Source organism: Danio rerio, chromosome 21, assembly GCF_049306965.1.
Source record: "Danio rerio strain Tuebingen ecotype United States chromosome 21, GRCz12tu, whole genome shotgun sequence".
In the NCBI taxonomy this organism is placed as follows: Eukaryota; Metazoa; Chordata; class Actinopteri; order Cypriniformes; family Danionidae; genus Danio; species Danio rerio.
In genome coordinates, this window is record NC_133196.1 from 28,546,967 (window position 1) to 28,561,194 (window position 14,228).

Genomic DNA, 14,228 nt, shown 5'->3' on the forward strand with positions numbered 1-14,228 from the left:
CCACCTCTCTCTCTGGACTTGCAGTATAGGCCCCAGGGTGCGCCCTGGCCTTCCACCTAGGGGAATCTGACCCTAGCAAGCTACCCAGGGTCCACTTCCCTCCCTGGACTTCCATTAAAGGCCCCAGGGTGCCCCCTTGCCCTCTAACTAGGGGTCTCTGACCCCGGCAAGCTACCCAGGGGTCCACCTCTCTCCCTGGACTTGCAGTGTAGGCCCAAGAGTACCCCTTGGCACTCCACCTGGGGGCCTCTGACCCCAGCAATTTACCCAGGGGTGCACCTCTCTCCCTGGACTTGCAGTGGAGGTCCCAGGGTACCCCCTTGCCCTCCACCTAGGGGTCTCTGACCCCAGCAAGCTACCCAGGGGTCCACCTGTCTCCCTGATCTTGCAGTATAGGCCCCAGGATGCCCCTGGCCCTCCACCTAGGGGCTTCTGAACCCAGCAAGCTACCCAGGGGTCCACCTCTCTCCTTGGACATGCAATATAGGCCCCATAGTGCCTCCTGGCCCTCCACCTAGGGGCCTCTAACACCAGCAAGCTACCCAGGGGTCCACCTCTTTCCTTGGACTTGCAGTGTAGGCCCCAGGGTGCCCCCTTGCCCTCTTCCTAGGGGCCCCTTACCCCAGCAAGCTACCCAGGGGTCCACCTCTCTCCCTGGACTTGCAGTATAGGCCCCAGGGTGCCCCCTAGCACCCCACCTAGGGGCTTCTGACCCCAGCAAGCTACCCAGAGGACCAGCTCTCTCCCTGGACTTGTAATATAGGCCCCAGGGTGTCCCAGGCCCTCCACGTAAGGGCCCATGAGCCCAGCAAACTAACCAGGGGTCCACCTCTCTCCCTGGACTTGCAGTATAGGCCCCAGGGTTACCCCTGGCCCTCCATCTAGGTGCCCCTGACCCCATCAAGCTACCCAGGGGTCCACCTCTCTCCCTGGACTTGCAGTATAGGCCCCAGGGTGCCCCCTGGCACTCCACTTAGGGGCCTATGACCCCAGCAAGCTACCCAGGGGTCCACATCTTTTCCTGGACTTGCAGTATAGGCACCAGGGTGCCCCCTGGCCCTCCACCTAAGGGCCCCTGACCCTAGCAAGCTACCCAGGGGTCCACCTCTCTCCCTGGACTTGCAGTATAGGCCCCAGGGTGCGCCCTGGCCTTCCACCTAGGGGAATCTGACCCTAGCAAGCTACCCAGGGTCCACTTCCCTCCCTGGACTTCCATTAAAGGCCCCAGGGTGCCCCCTTGCCCTCTAACTAGGGGTCTCTGACCCCGGCAAGCTACCCAGGGGTCCACCTCTCTCCCTGGACTTGCAGTGTAGGCCCAAGGGTGCCCCTTGGCACTCCACCTGTGGGCCTCTGACCCCAGCAATTTACCCAGGGGTCCACCTCTCTCCCTGGACTTGCAGTGGAGGCCCCAGGGTACCCCCTTGCCCTCCACCTAGGGGTCTCTGACCCCAGCAAGCTACCCAGGGGTCCACCCGTCTCCCTGATCTTGCAGTATAGGCCCCAGGGTGCCCCTGGCCCTCCACCTAGGGGCTTCTGAACCCAGCAAGCTACCCAGGGGTCCACCTCTCTCCCTGGACATGCAATATAGGCCCCATAGTGCCTCCTGGCCCTCCACCTAGGGGCCTCTAACACCAGCAAGCTACCCAGGGGTCCACCTCTTTCCTTGGACTTGCAGTGTAGGCCCCAGGGTGCCCCCTTGCCCTCTTCCTAGGGGCCCCTTACCCCAGCAAGCTACCCAGGGGTCCACCTCTCTCCCTGGACTTGCAGTATAGGCCCCAGGGTGCCCCCTTGCACCCCACCTAGGGGCTTCTGACCCCAGCAAGCTACCCAGAGGACCAGCTCTCTCCCTGGACTTGTAGTATAGGCCCCAGGGTGTCCCTGGCCCTCCACGTAAGGGTCCATTAGCCCAGCAAACTAACCAGGGGTCCACCTCTCTCCCTGCACTTGCAGTATAGGCCCCAGGGTTACCCCTGGCCCTCAATCTAGGTGCCCCTGACCCCAGCAAGCTACCCAGGGTTTCGTGTCTATCCCTGGACTTGCAGTGTAGGCCCCAGGAAGCCCCCTGGCCCTCCACCTAGGGGCCTCTGACGCCAGCAAGCTTCCCAGGGGTCCACCTCTCTTCCTGGACTTGCATTATAGGCCCCAGGGTGCCACCTGGCCCTCCACCTAAGGGCCCCTGACCCAAGCAAACTACCCAGGGGTCCACCTCTCTCCCTGGACTTGCAGTATAGGCCCCAGGGTGCCCCCTTGCACCCCACCTAGGGGCGTATGACCCCAGCAAGCTACCCAGGGGTCCACATCTCTTCCTGGACTTGCAGTATAGGCCCCAGGGTGCCCCCTGGCCCTCCACCTAAGGGCCCCTGACCCATGCAAGTTACCCAGGGGTCTACCTCTCTCCTTGGACATGCAGTGTAGGCCCCAGGGTGCTCCCTTGCCCTCCACCAAAGGGATCCTGACCCCAGCAAGCTACCCAGGGGTCCACCTCTCTCCCTGGACTTGCAGTGTAGGCCCCAGGGTGCCCCCTTGACCTCCACCTAAGGGCCCCTGACCCCAGCAAGCTACCCAGAGGTCCACCTCTCTCCTTGGACTTGAAGTATAGGCCCCAGGGTGCCCCCTTGCACCCCACCTAGGGGCTTCTGTCCCCAGCAAGCTACCCAGGGGTCCACCTCTCTCCCTGGACTTGCAGTGTAGGCCCAAGGGTGCCCCCTGGCACTCCACCTGGGGGCCTCTGACCCCAGCAAGCTACCCAGGGGTCCACCTCTCTCCCTGTACTTGCAGTGGAGGCCCCAGGGTGCCCCCTTGCCCTCCACCTAGGGGTCTCTGACCCCAGAAAACTAACCAGGGGTCCACCTCTCTCCCTGATCTTGCAGTATAGGCCCCAGGGTGCCCCCTGGCCCTCCACCTAAGGGCCCCTGACCCCAGTAAGCTACCCAGGGGTCCACCCCTCTTCCTGGACTTGCAGTATAGGCCACAGGGTGCTCCCTATCCCTCCACCTAGGAGCCCCTGACCCCAGCAAGCTTCCCAGGGTCTACTTCCTTACCCTAGACTTCTAGCAAAGGCCCCAGGGTGCCCCCTTGCCCTCCACCAAGGGGTCTCTGACCCCAGCAAGCTACCCAGTGGTCCACCTCTCTCCCTGATCTTGCAGTATAGGCCCCAGGGTGTCCCCTGGCCCTCCACCTAGGGGCCCCTTACCCCAGCAAGCTACCCAGGGGTCCACCTCTCTTCCTGGACTTGCAGTATAGGCCCCAGGGTGCCCCCTTGCACTACACCTAGGGGTCTCTGACCCCAGCAAGCTACCTAGGGGTCCACCTCTCTCCCTGGACTTGCAGTATAGGCCCCAATGTGCCCCCTGGCCCTACACCTAGGAGTCTCTGACCCCAGCAAGCTACTCAGGGGTCCACCTCTCTCCCTGGACTTGCAGTATAGGCCCCAGGGTTACCCCTGGCCCTCCACCTGGGGGCCTCTGACCCCAGCAAGCTACCCAGGGGTCCACCTCTCTCCCTGGACCAGCAGTATAAGCCATATTGTGCCTCCTGGCCCTCCACCTAGGGGCCTCTGACCCCAGCAAGCTACCCAGGGGTCCACCTCTCTTTCTGGACTTGCATTATAGGCCCCAGGGTGCCACCTGGCCCTCCACCTAAAGGCCCCTGACCCCAGCAAGCTACCCAGGGGTCCACCTCTCTCCCTGGACTTGCAGTGTAGGCCCAAGGGTGCCCCCTGGCACTCCACCTGGGGACCTCTGACCCCAGCAAGCTACCCAGGGGTCCACCTCTCTCCCTGGACCAGCAGTATAAGCCATATTGTGCCTCCTGGCCCTCCACCTAGGGGCCTCTGACCCCAGAAAGCTACCCAGGGGTCCACCTCTCTCCCTGGACTTGCAGTATAGGCCCCAGGGTGCACCCTGGTCCTCCACCTAAGGGCCCCTGACCCCAGCAAGCTACCCAGGGGTCCACCTCTCTCCCTGGACATGCAGTGTAGGCCCCAGGGTGCCCCCTTGCCCTCCACCTAAGGGATCCTGACCCCAGCAAGCTACCCAGGGGTCCACCTCTCTCCCTGGACTTGCAGTGTAGGCCCCAGGGTGCCCCCTTGCCCTCCACCTAAGGGCCCCCCACCCCAGCAAGCTACCCAGAGGACCAGCTCTCTCCCTGGACTTGCAGTATAGGCCCCAGGGTTCCCCTGGCCCTCCACCTAAGGGCCCATGAGCCCAGCAATCTACCCAGGGGTCCACCTCTCTCCATGGACTTGCAGTATAGGCCCCAGGGTGCGCCCTGGCCTTCCATCTAAGGGAATCTGACCCCAGCAGGCTACCCAGGGTCCACTTCCCTCCCTGGACTTCCATTAAAGGCCCCAGGGTGCCCTCTTGCCCTCCAACTAGGGGTCTCTGACCCCAGCAAGCACCCCAGGGGTCCACCTATCTCCCTGGACTTGCAGTGTAGGCCCAAGGGTGCCCCCTGGCCCTCCACCTGGGGGCCTCTGACCCCAGCAAGCTACCCAGGGGTCCACCTCTCTCCCTGGACTTGCAGTATAGGCCCCAGGGTGCCCCCTTGCACCCCACCTAGGGGCTTTTGACCCCAGCAAGCTACCCAGAGAACCAGCTCTCTCCCTGGACTTGCAGTATAGGCCCCAGGGTGCCCCTGGCCCTCCACGTAAGGGCCCATGAGCCCAGCAAACTAACCAGGGGTCCACCTCTCTCCCTGGACTTGCAGTATAGGCCCCAGGGTTACCCCTGGCCCTCCACCTAGGGGCCTCTGACCCCAGCAAGGTACCGAGGGGTCGTCCTCTCTTCCTGGACTTGCATTTTAGGCCCCAGGGTGCCACCTGGCCCTCCACCTAAGGGCCCCTGACCCCAGCAAGCTACCCAGGGGTTAGTGTCTATCCCTGGACTTGCAGTGTAGGCCCCAGGATGCCCCCTGGCCCTCCACCTAGGGGCCTCTGACCCCAGCAAGGTACCGAGGGGTCGTCCTCTCTTCCTGGACTTGCATTATAGGCCCCAGGGTGCCACCTGGCCCTCCACCTAAGGGCCCCTGATCCCAGCAAGCTACCCAGGGGTCCACCTCTCTCCCTGGACTTGCAGTGGAGGCCCCAGGGTGCCCCCTTGCCCTCCACCTAGGGGTCGCTGACCCCAGCAAGCTACCCAGGGGACCACCTCTCTCCCTGATCTTGCAGTATAGGCCCCAGGGTGCCCCCTGGCTCTCCACCTAGGGGCTTCTGACCCCAGCAAGCTACCGAGGGGTCCACCTCTCTCCCTGGACCAGCAGTATAGGCCCCATTGTGCCTCCTGGCCCTCCACCTAGGCGCCTCTGACCCCAGCAAGCTACCCAGGGGTCCACCTCTCTCCCTGGTCTTGCAGTATAGGCCCCAGGGTGCCCACTTGCACCCCACCTAGGGGCTTCTGACCCCAGCAAGCTACCCAGGGGTCCACCTCTCTCCCTGGACTTGCAGTGTAGGCCCCAGGGTGCCCCCTTGACCTCCACCTAAGGGCCCCTGACCCCAGCAAGCTACACAGGGGTCCACCTCTCTCCCTGGTCTTGCAGTATAGGCCCCAGGGTGCCCCCTGGCCCTCTTCCTAGGGGCCCCTTACCCCAGCAAGCTACCCAGGGGTCCACCTCTCTCCCTGGACTTGCAGTATAGGCCCCAGGGTGCCCCCTTGCACCCCACCTAGGGGCTTCTGACCCCAGCAAGCTACCCAGAGGACCAGCTCTCTCCCTGCACTTGTAGTATAGGCCACAGGGTGCCCCTGGCCTTCCACGTAAGGGCCCATGAGCCCAGCAAACTAACCAGGGGTCCACCTCTCTCCCTGGACTTGCAGTATAGGCCCCAGGGTTACCCCTGGCCCTCCATCTAGGTGCCCCTGACCCCAGCAAGCTACCCAGGGTTCTGTGTCTATCCCTGGACTTGCAGTGTAGGCCCCAGGATGCCCCCTGGCCCTCCACCTAGGGGCCTCTGACCCCAGCAAGCTACCCAGGGGTCCACCTCTCTTCCTGGACTTGCATTATAGGCCCCAGGGTGCCAACTGGCCCTCCACCTAAGGGCCCCTGACCCCGACAAGCTACCCAGGGGTCCACCTCTCTCCCTGGACATGCAGTGTAGGCCCCAGGGTGCCCCCTTGCCCTCCACCTAGGTGCCCCTGACCCCAGCAAGCTACCCAGGGTTCCGTGTCTATCCCTGGACTTGCAGTGTAGGCCCCAGGATGCCCCCTGGCCCTCCAACTAGGGGCCTCTGACCCCAGCAAGCTACCCAGGGGTCCACCTCTCTTTCTGGACTTGCATTATAGGCCCCAGGGTGCCACCTGGCCCTCCACCTAAAGGCCCCTGACCCCAGCAAGCTACCCAGGGGTCTACCTCTCTCCCTGGACATGCAGTGTAGGCCCCAGGGTGCCCCCTTGCCCTCCACCTAGGTGCCCCTGACCCCAGCAAGCTACCCAGGGTTCCGTGTCTATCCCTGGACTTGCAGTGTAGGCCCCAGTATGCCCCCTGGCCCTCCACCTAGGGGCCTCAGACCCCAGCAAGCTACCCAGGGGTCCACCTCTCTTTCTGGACTTGCATTATAGGCCCCAGGGTGCCACCTGGCCCTCCACCTAAAGGCCCCTGACCCCAGCAAGCTACCCAGGGGTCCACCTCTCCCCCTGGACTTGCAGTATAGACCCCAGGGTGCCCCCTTGCACCCCACCTAGGGGCTTCTGACCCCAGCAAGCTACCCAGGGGTCCACCTCTCTTCCTGTACTTGCAGTATAGGCCCCAGGGTGCCCCCTGGCCCTCCACCTAAGGGCCCCTGACCCCAGCAAGCTACCCAGAGGTCCACCTCTCTCCCTGGACTTGCTGTGTAGGCCCCAGGGTGCCCCCTTGCCCTCCACCTAAGGGCCCCTGACCCCAGCAAGCTACACAGGGGTCCACCTCTCTCCCTGGTCTTGCAGTATAGGCCCCAGGGTGCCCCCTGGCCCTCTTCCTAGGGGCCCCTTACCCCAGCAAGCTACCCAGGGGTCCACCTCTCTCCCTGGACTTGCAGTATAGGCCCCAGGGTGCCCCCTTGCACACCACCTAGGGGCTTCTGACCCCAGCAAGCTACCCAGAGGACCAGCTCTCTCCCTGCACTTGTAGTATAGGCCCCAGGGTGCTCCTGGCCCTCCACGTAAGGGCCCATGAGCCCAGCAAACTAACCAGGGGTCCACCTCTCTCCCTGGACTTGCAGTATAGGCCCCAGGGTTACCCCTGGCCCTCCATCTAGGTGCCCCTGACCCCAGCAAGCTACCCAGGGTTCCGTGTCTATCCCTGGACTTGCAGTGTAGGCCCCAGGATGCCCCCTGGCCCTCCACCTAGGGGCCTCTGACCCCAACAAGCTACCCAGGGGTCCACCTCTCTTCCTGGACTTGCATTATAGGCCCCAGGGTGCCATATGGCCCTCCACCTAAGGGCCCATGACCCCAACAAGCTACCCAGGGGTCCACCTCTCTCCCTGGACTTGCAGTATAGGTCCCAGGGTGCCCCCTTGCACCCCACCTAGGGGCTTCTGACCCCAGCAAGCTACCCAGAGGACCAGCTCTCTCCCTGGACTTGTAGTATAGGCCCCAGGGTGCCCCTGGCCCTCCACGTCAGGGCCCATGAGCCCAGCAAACTAACCAGGGGTCCACCTCTCTTCCTGGACTTGCAGTATAGGCCCCAGGGTAACCCCTGGCCCTCCATCTAGGAGCGTCTGACCCCAGCAAGCTACCCAGGGTTCTGTGTCTATCCCTGGACTTGCAGTGTAGGCCCCAGGATGCCCCCTGGCCCTCCACCTAGGGGCCTCTGACCCCAGCAAGCTACCCAGGGGTCCACCTCTCTTCCTGGACATGCATTATAGGCCCCAGAGTGCCACCTGGCCCTCCACCCAAGGGCCCCTGACCCCAGCAAGCTACCCAGGGGTCCACCTCTCTCCCAGGACTCGCAGTATAGGCCCCAGGGTGCCCCTGGCACTCCACTTAGGGGCCTATGACCCCAGCAAGCTACCCAGGGGTCCACATCTCTTCCTGGACTTGCAGTATAGGCCCCAGGGTGCCCCCTGGCCCTCCACCTAAGGGCCCCTGACCCATGCAAGTTACCCAGGGGTCTACATCTCTCCCTGGACATGCAGTGTAGGCCCCAGGGTGCCCCCTTGCCCTCCACCTAAGGGATCCTGACCCCAGTAGGCTACCCAGGGGTCCACCTCTCTCCCTGAACTTGCAGTGTAGGCCCCAGGGTGCCCCCTTGCCCTCCACCTAAGGGCCCCTGACCCCAGCAAGCTACCCAGGGGTCCACCTCTCTCCCTGGACTTGCAGTATAGGCCCCAGGGTGCCCCTGGCACTCCACTTAGGGGCCTATGACCCCAGCAAGCTACCCAGGGGTCCACATCTCTTCCTGGACTTGCAGTATAGGCCCCAGGGTGCCCCTGGCCCTCCACCTAAGGGCCCCTGACCCCAGCAAGCTACCCAGTGGTCCACCTCTCTCGCTGGACTTGCAGTATAGGCCCCAGGGTGCGCCCTGGCCTTCCACCTAAGGGAATCTGACCCCAGCAGGCTACCCAGGGTCCACTTCCCTCCCTGGACTTCCATTAAAGGCCCCAGGGTGCCCCCTTGCCCTCCAACTAGGGGTCTCTGACCCCAGCAAGCTACCCAGGGGTCCACCTCTCTCCCTGGACTTGCAGTGTAGGCCCAAGGGTGCCCCCTGGCCCTCCACCTGGGGGCCTCTGACCCCAGAAAGCTACCCAGGGGTCCACCTCTCTCCCTGGACTTGCAGTGGAGGCCCCAGGATGCCCCCTGGCCCTCCACCTAGGGGCCTCTGACCCCAGCAAGCTACCCAGGGGTCCACCTCTCTTCCTGGACTTGCATTATAGGCCCCAGGGTGCCAACTTGCCCTCCACCTAAGGGCCCATGACTCCAACAAGCTACCCAGGGGTCCACCTCTCTCCCTGGACTTGCAGTATAGGTCCCAGGGTGCCCCCTTGCACCCCACCTAGGGGCCCCTGACCCCAGCAAGGTAACCCAGGGGTCCACCTCTCTCCCAGGACTTGCAGTATAGGCCCCAGGGTGCCCCTGGCACTCCACTTAGGGGCCTATGACCCCAGCAAGCTACCCAGGGGTCCACATCTCTTCCTGGACTTGCAGTATAGGCCCCAGGGTGCCCCCTGGCCCTCCACCTAAGGGCCGCTGACCCATGCAAGTTACCCAGGGGTCTACATCTCTCCCTGGACATGCAGTGTAGGCCCCAGGGTGCCCCCTTACCCTCCACCTAAGGGATCCTGACCCCAGTAGGCTACCCAGGGGTCCACCTCTCTCCCTGGACTTGCAGTGTAGGCCCCAGGGTGCCCCCTTGCCCTCCACCTAAGGGCCCCTGACCCCAGCAAGCTACCCAGGGGTCCACCTCTCTCCCTGGACTTGCAGTATAGGCCCCAGGGTGCCCCTGGCACTCCACTTAGGGGCCTATGACCCCAGCAAGCTACCCAGGGGTCCACATCTCTTCCTGGACTTGCAGTATAGGCCCCAGGGTGCCCCTGGCCCTCCACCTAAGGGCCCCTGACCCCAGCAAGCTACCCAGTGGTCCACCTCTCTCGCTGGACTTGCAGTATAGGCCCCAGGGTGCGCCCTGGCCTTCCACCTAAGGGAATCTGACCCCAGCAGGCTACCCAGGGTCCACTTCCCTCCCTGGACTTCCATTAAAGGCCCCAGGGTGCCCCCTTGCCCTCCAACTAGGGGTCTCTGACCCCAGCAAGCTACCCAGGGGTCCACCTCTCTCCCTGGACTTGCAGTGTAGGCCCAAGGGTGCCCCCTGGCCCTCCACCTGGGGGCCTCTGACCCCAGAAAGCTACCCAGGGGTCCACCTCTCTCCCTGGACTTGCAGTGGAGGCCCCAGAGTGCCCCCTTGCCCTCCACCTAGGGGTCTCTGACCCCAGCAAGCTACCCAGGGGTCCACCTCTCCCCCTGATCTTGCAGTTTAGGCCCCAGGGTGCCCCCTGGCCCTCCACCTAGGGGCTTCTGAACCCAGCAAGCTACCCAGGGGTCCAACTCTCTCCCTGGACCAGCAGTATAAGCCATATTGTGCCTCCTGGCCCTCCACCTAGGGGCCTCTGACCCCAGAAAGCTACCCAGGGGTCCACCTCTCTCCCTGGACTTGCAGTGTAGGCACCAGGGTGCCCCCTTGCCCTCCACCTAAGGGCCCCTGACCCCAGCAAGCTACCCAGGGGTCCACATCTCTTCCTGGACTTGCAGTATAGGCCCCAGGGTGCACCCTGGTCCTCCACCTAAGGGCCCCTGACCCCAGCAAGCTACCCAGGGGTCCACCTCTCTCCCTGGACATGCAGTGTAGGCCCCAGGGTGCCCCCTTGCCCTCCACCTAAGGGATCCTGACCCCAGCAAGCTACCCAGGGGTCCACCTCTCTCCCTGGACTTGCAGTGTAGGCCCCAGGGTGCCCCCTTGCCCTCCACCTAAGGGCCCCCCACCCCAGCAAGCTACCCAGAGGACCAGCTCTCTCCCTGGACTTGCAGTATAGGCCCCAGGGTTCCCCTGGCCCTCCACCTAAGGGCCCATGAGCCCAGCAATCTAACCAGGGGTCCACCTTTCTCCCTGGACTTGCAGTATAGGCCCCAGGGTTCCCCTGGCCCTCCACCTAAGGGCCCATGAGCCCAGCAATCTAACCAGGGGTCCACCTCTCTCCCTGGACTTGCAGTATAGGCCCCAGGGTGCCCGTTTGCACTCTATCTAGGGGTCTCTGACCCCAGCTAGCTCTCCAGGGGACCACCTCTATCCCTGGACTTGCAATGTAGGCCCCAGGGTGCCCGCTTGCCCTCCACCTAGGGGCCTCTGACCCCAGCAAGCTACCCAGGGGTCCACCTCTCTTCCTGGACTTGCATTATAGGCCCCAGGGTGCCAACTGGCCCTCCACCTAAGGGCCCCTGACCCCAACAAGCTACCCAGGGGTCCACCTCTCTCCCTGGACATGCAGTGTAGGCCCCAGGGTGCCCCCTTGCCCTCCACCTAGGTGCCCCTGACCCCAGCAAGCTACCCAGGGTTCCGTGTCTATCCCTGGACTTGCAGTGTAGGCCCCAGGATGCCCCCTGGCCCTCCAACTAGGGGCCTCTGACCCCAGCAAGCTACCCAGGGGTCCACCTCTCTTTCTGGACTTGCATTATAGGCCCCAGGGTGCCACCTGGCCCTCCACCTAAAGGCCCCTGACCCCAGCAAGCTACCCAGGGGTCTACCTCTCTCCCTGGACATGCAGTGTAGGCCCCAGGGTGCCCCCTTGCCCTCCACCTAGGTGCCCCTGACCCCAGCAAGCTACCCAGGGTTCCGTGTCTATCCCTGGACTTGCAGTGTAGGCCCCAGTATGCCCCCTGGCCCTCCACCTAGGGGCCTCAGACCCCAGCAAGCTACCCAGGGGTCCACCTCTCTTTCTGGACTTGCATTATAGGCCCCAGGGTGCCACCTGGCCCTCCACCTAAAGGCCCCTGACCCCAGCAAGCTACCCAGGGGTCCACCTCTCCCCCTGGACTTGCAGTATAGACCCCAGGGTGCCCCCTTGCACCCCACCTAGGGGCTTCTGACCCCAGCAAGCTACCCAGGGGTCCACCTCTCTTCCTGTACTTGCAGTATAGGCCCCAGGGTGCCCCCTGGCCCTCCACCTAAGGGCCCCTGACCCCAGCAAGCTACCCAGAGGTCCACCTCTCTCCCTGGACTTGCTGTGTAGGCCCCAGGGTGCCCCCTTGCCCTCCACCTAAGGGCCCCTGACCCCAGCAAGCTACACAGGGGTCCACCTCTCTCCCTGGTCTTGCAGTATAGGCCCCAGGGTGCCCCCTGGCCCTCTTCCTAGGGGCCCCTTACCCCAGCAAGCTACCCAGGGGTCCACCTCTCTCCCTGGACTTGCAGTATAGGCCCCAGGGTGCCCCCTTGCACACCACCTAGGGGCTTCTGACCCCAGCAAGCTACCCAGAGGACCAGCTCTCTCCCTGCACTTGTAGTATAGGCCCCAGGGTGCTCCTGGCCCTCCACGTAAGGGCCCATGAGCCCAGCAAACTAACCAGGGGTCCACCTCTCTCCCTGGACTTGCAGTATAGGCCCCAGGGTTACCCCTGGCCCTCCATCTAGGTGCCCCTGACCCCAGCAAGCTACCCAGGGTTCCGTGTCTATCCCTGGACTTGCAGTGTAGGCCCCAGGATGCCCCCTGGCCCTCCACCTAGGGGCCTCTGACCCCAACAAGCTACCCAGGGGTCCACCTCTCTTCCTGGACTTGCATTATAGGCCCCAGGGTGCCATATGGCCCTCCACCTAAGGGCCCATGACCCCAACAAGCTACCCAGGGGTCCACCTCTCTCCCTGGACTTGCAGTATAGGTCCCAGGGTGCCCCCTTGCACCCCACCTAGGGGCTTCTGACCCCAGCAAGCTACCCAGAGGACCAGCTCTCTCCCTGGACTTGTAGTATAGGCCCCAGGGTGCCCCTGGCCCTCCACGTCAGGGCCCATGAGCCCAGCAAACTAACCAGGGGTCCACCTCTCTTCCTGGACTTGCAGTATAGGCCCCAGGGTAACCCCTGGCCCTCCATCTAGGAGCGTCTGACCCCAGCAAGCTACCCAGGGTTCTGTGTCTATCCCTGGACTTGCAGTGTAGGCCCCAGGATGCCCCCTGGCCCTCCACCTAGGGGCCTCTGACCCCAGCAAGCTACCCAGGGGTCCACCTCTCTTCCTGGACATGCATTATAGGCCCCAGAGTGCCACCTGGCCCTCCACCCAAGGGCCCCTGACCCCAGCAAGCTACCCAGGGGTCCACCTCTCTCCCAGGACTCGCAGTATAGGCCCCAGGGTGCCCCTGGCACTCCACTTAGGGGCCTATGACCCCAGCAAGCTACCCAGGGGTCCACATCTCTTCCTGGACTTGCAGTATAGGCCCCAGGGTGCCCCCTGGCCCTCCACCTAAGGGCCCCTGACCCATGCAAGTTACCCAGGGGTCTACATCTCTCCCTGGACATGCAGTGTAGGCCCCAGGGTGCCCCCTTGCCCTCCACCTAAGGGATCCTGACCCCAGTAGGCTACCCAGGGGTCCACCTCTCTCCCTGAACTTGCAGTGTAGGCCCCAGGGTGCCCCCTTGCCCTCCACCTAAGGGCCCCTGACCCCAGCAAGCTACCCAGGGGTCCACCTCTCTCCCTGGACTTGCAGTATAGGCCCCAGGGTGCCCCTGGCACTCCACTTAGGGGCCTATGACCCCAGCAAGCTACCCAGGGGTCCACATCTCTTCCTGGACTTGCAGTATAGGCCCCAGGGTGCCCCTGGCCCTCCACCTAAGGGCCCCTGACCCCAGCAAGCTACCCAGTGGTCCACCTCTCTCGCTGGACTTGCAGTATAGGCCCCAGGGTGCGCCCTGGCCTTCCACCTAAGGGAATCTGACCCCAGCAGGCTACCCAGGGTCCACTTCCCTCCCTGGACTTCCATTAAAGGCCCCAGGGTGCCCCCTTGCCCTCCAACTAGGGGTCTCTGACCCCAGCAAGCTACCCAGGGGTCCACCTCTCTCCCTGGACTTGCAGTGTAGGCCCAAGGGTGCCCCCTGGCCCTCCACCTGGGGGCCTCTGACCCCAGAAAGCTACCCAGGGGTCCACCTCTCTCCCTGGACTTGCAGTGGAGGCCCCAGGATGCCCCCTGGCCCTCCACCTAGGGGCCTCTGACCCCAGCAAGCTACCCAGGGGTCCACCTCTCTTCCTGGACTTGCATTATAGGCCCCAGGGTGCCAACTTGCCCTCCACCTAAGGGCCCATGACTCCAACAAGCTACCCAGGGGTCCACCTCTCTCCCTGGACTTGCAGTATAGGTCCCAGGGTGCCCCCTTGCACCCCACCTAGGGGCCCCTGACCCCAGCAAGGTAACCCAGGGGTCCACCTCTCTCCCAGGACTTGCAGTATAGGCCCCAGGGTGCCCCTGGCACTCCACTTAGGGGCCTATGACCCCAGCAAGCTACCCAGGGGTCCACATCTCTTCCTGGACTTGCAGTATAGGCCCCAGGGTGCCCCCTGGCCCTCCACCTAAGGGCCGCTGACCCATGCAAGTTACCCAGGGGTCTACATCTCTCCCTGGACATGCAGTGTAGGCCCCAGGGTGCCCCCTTACCCTCCACCTAAGGGATCCTGACCCCAGTAGGCTACCCAGGGGTCCACCTCTCTCCCTGGACTTGCAGTGTAGGCCCCAGGGTGCCCCCTTGCCCTCCACCTAAGGGCCCCTGACCCCAGCAAGCTACCCA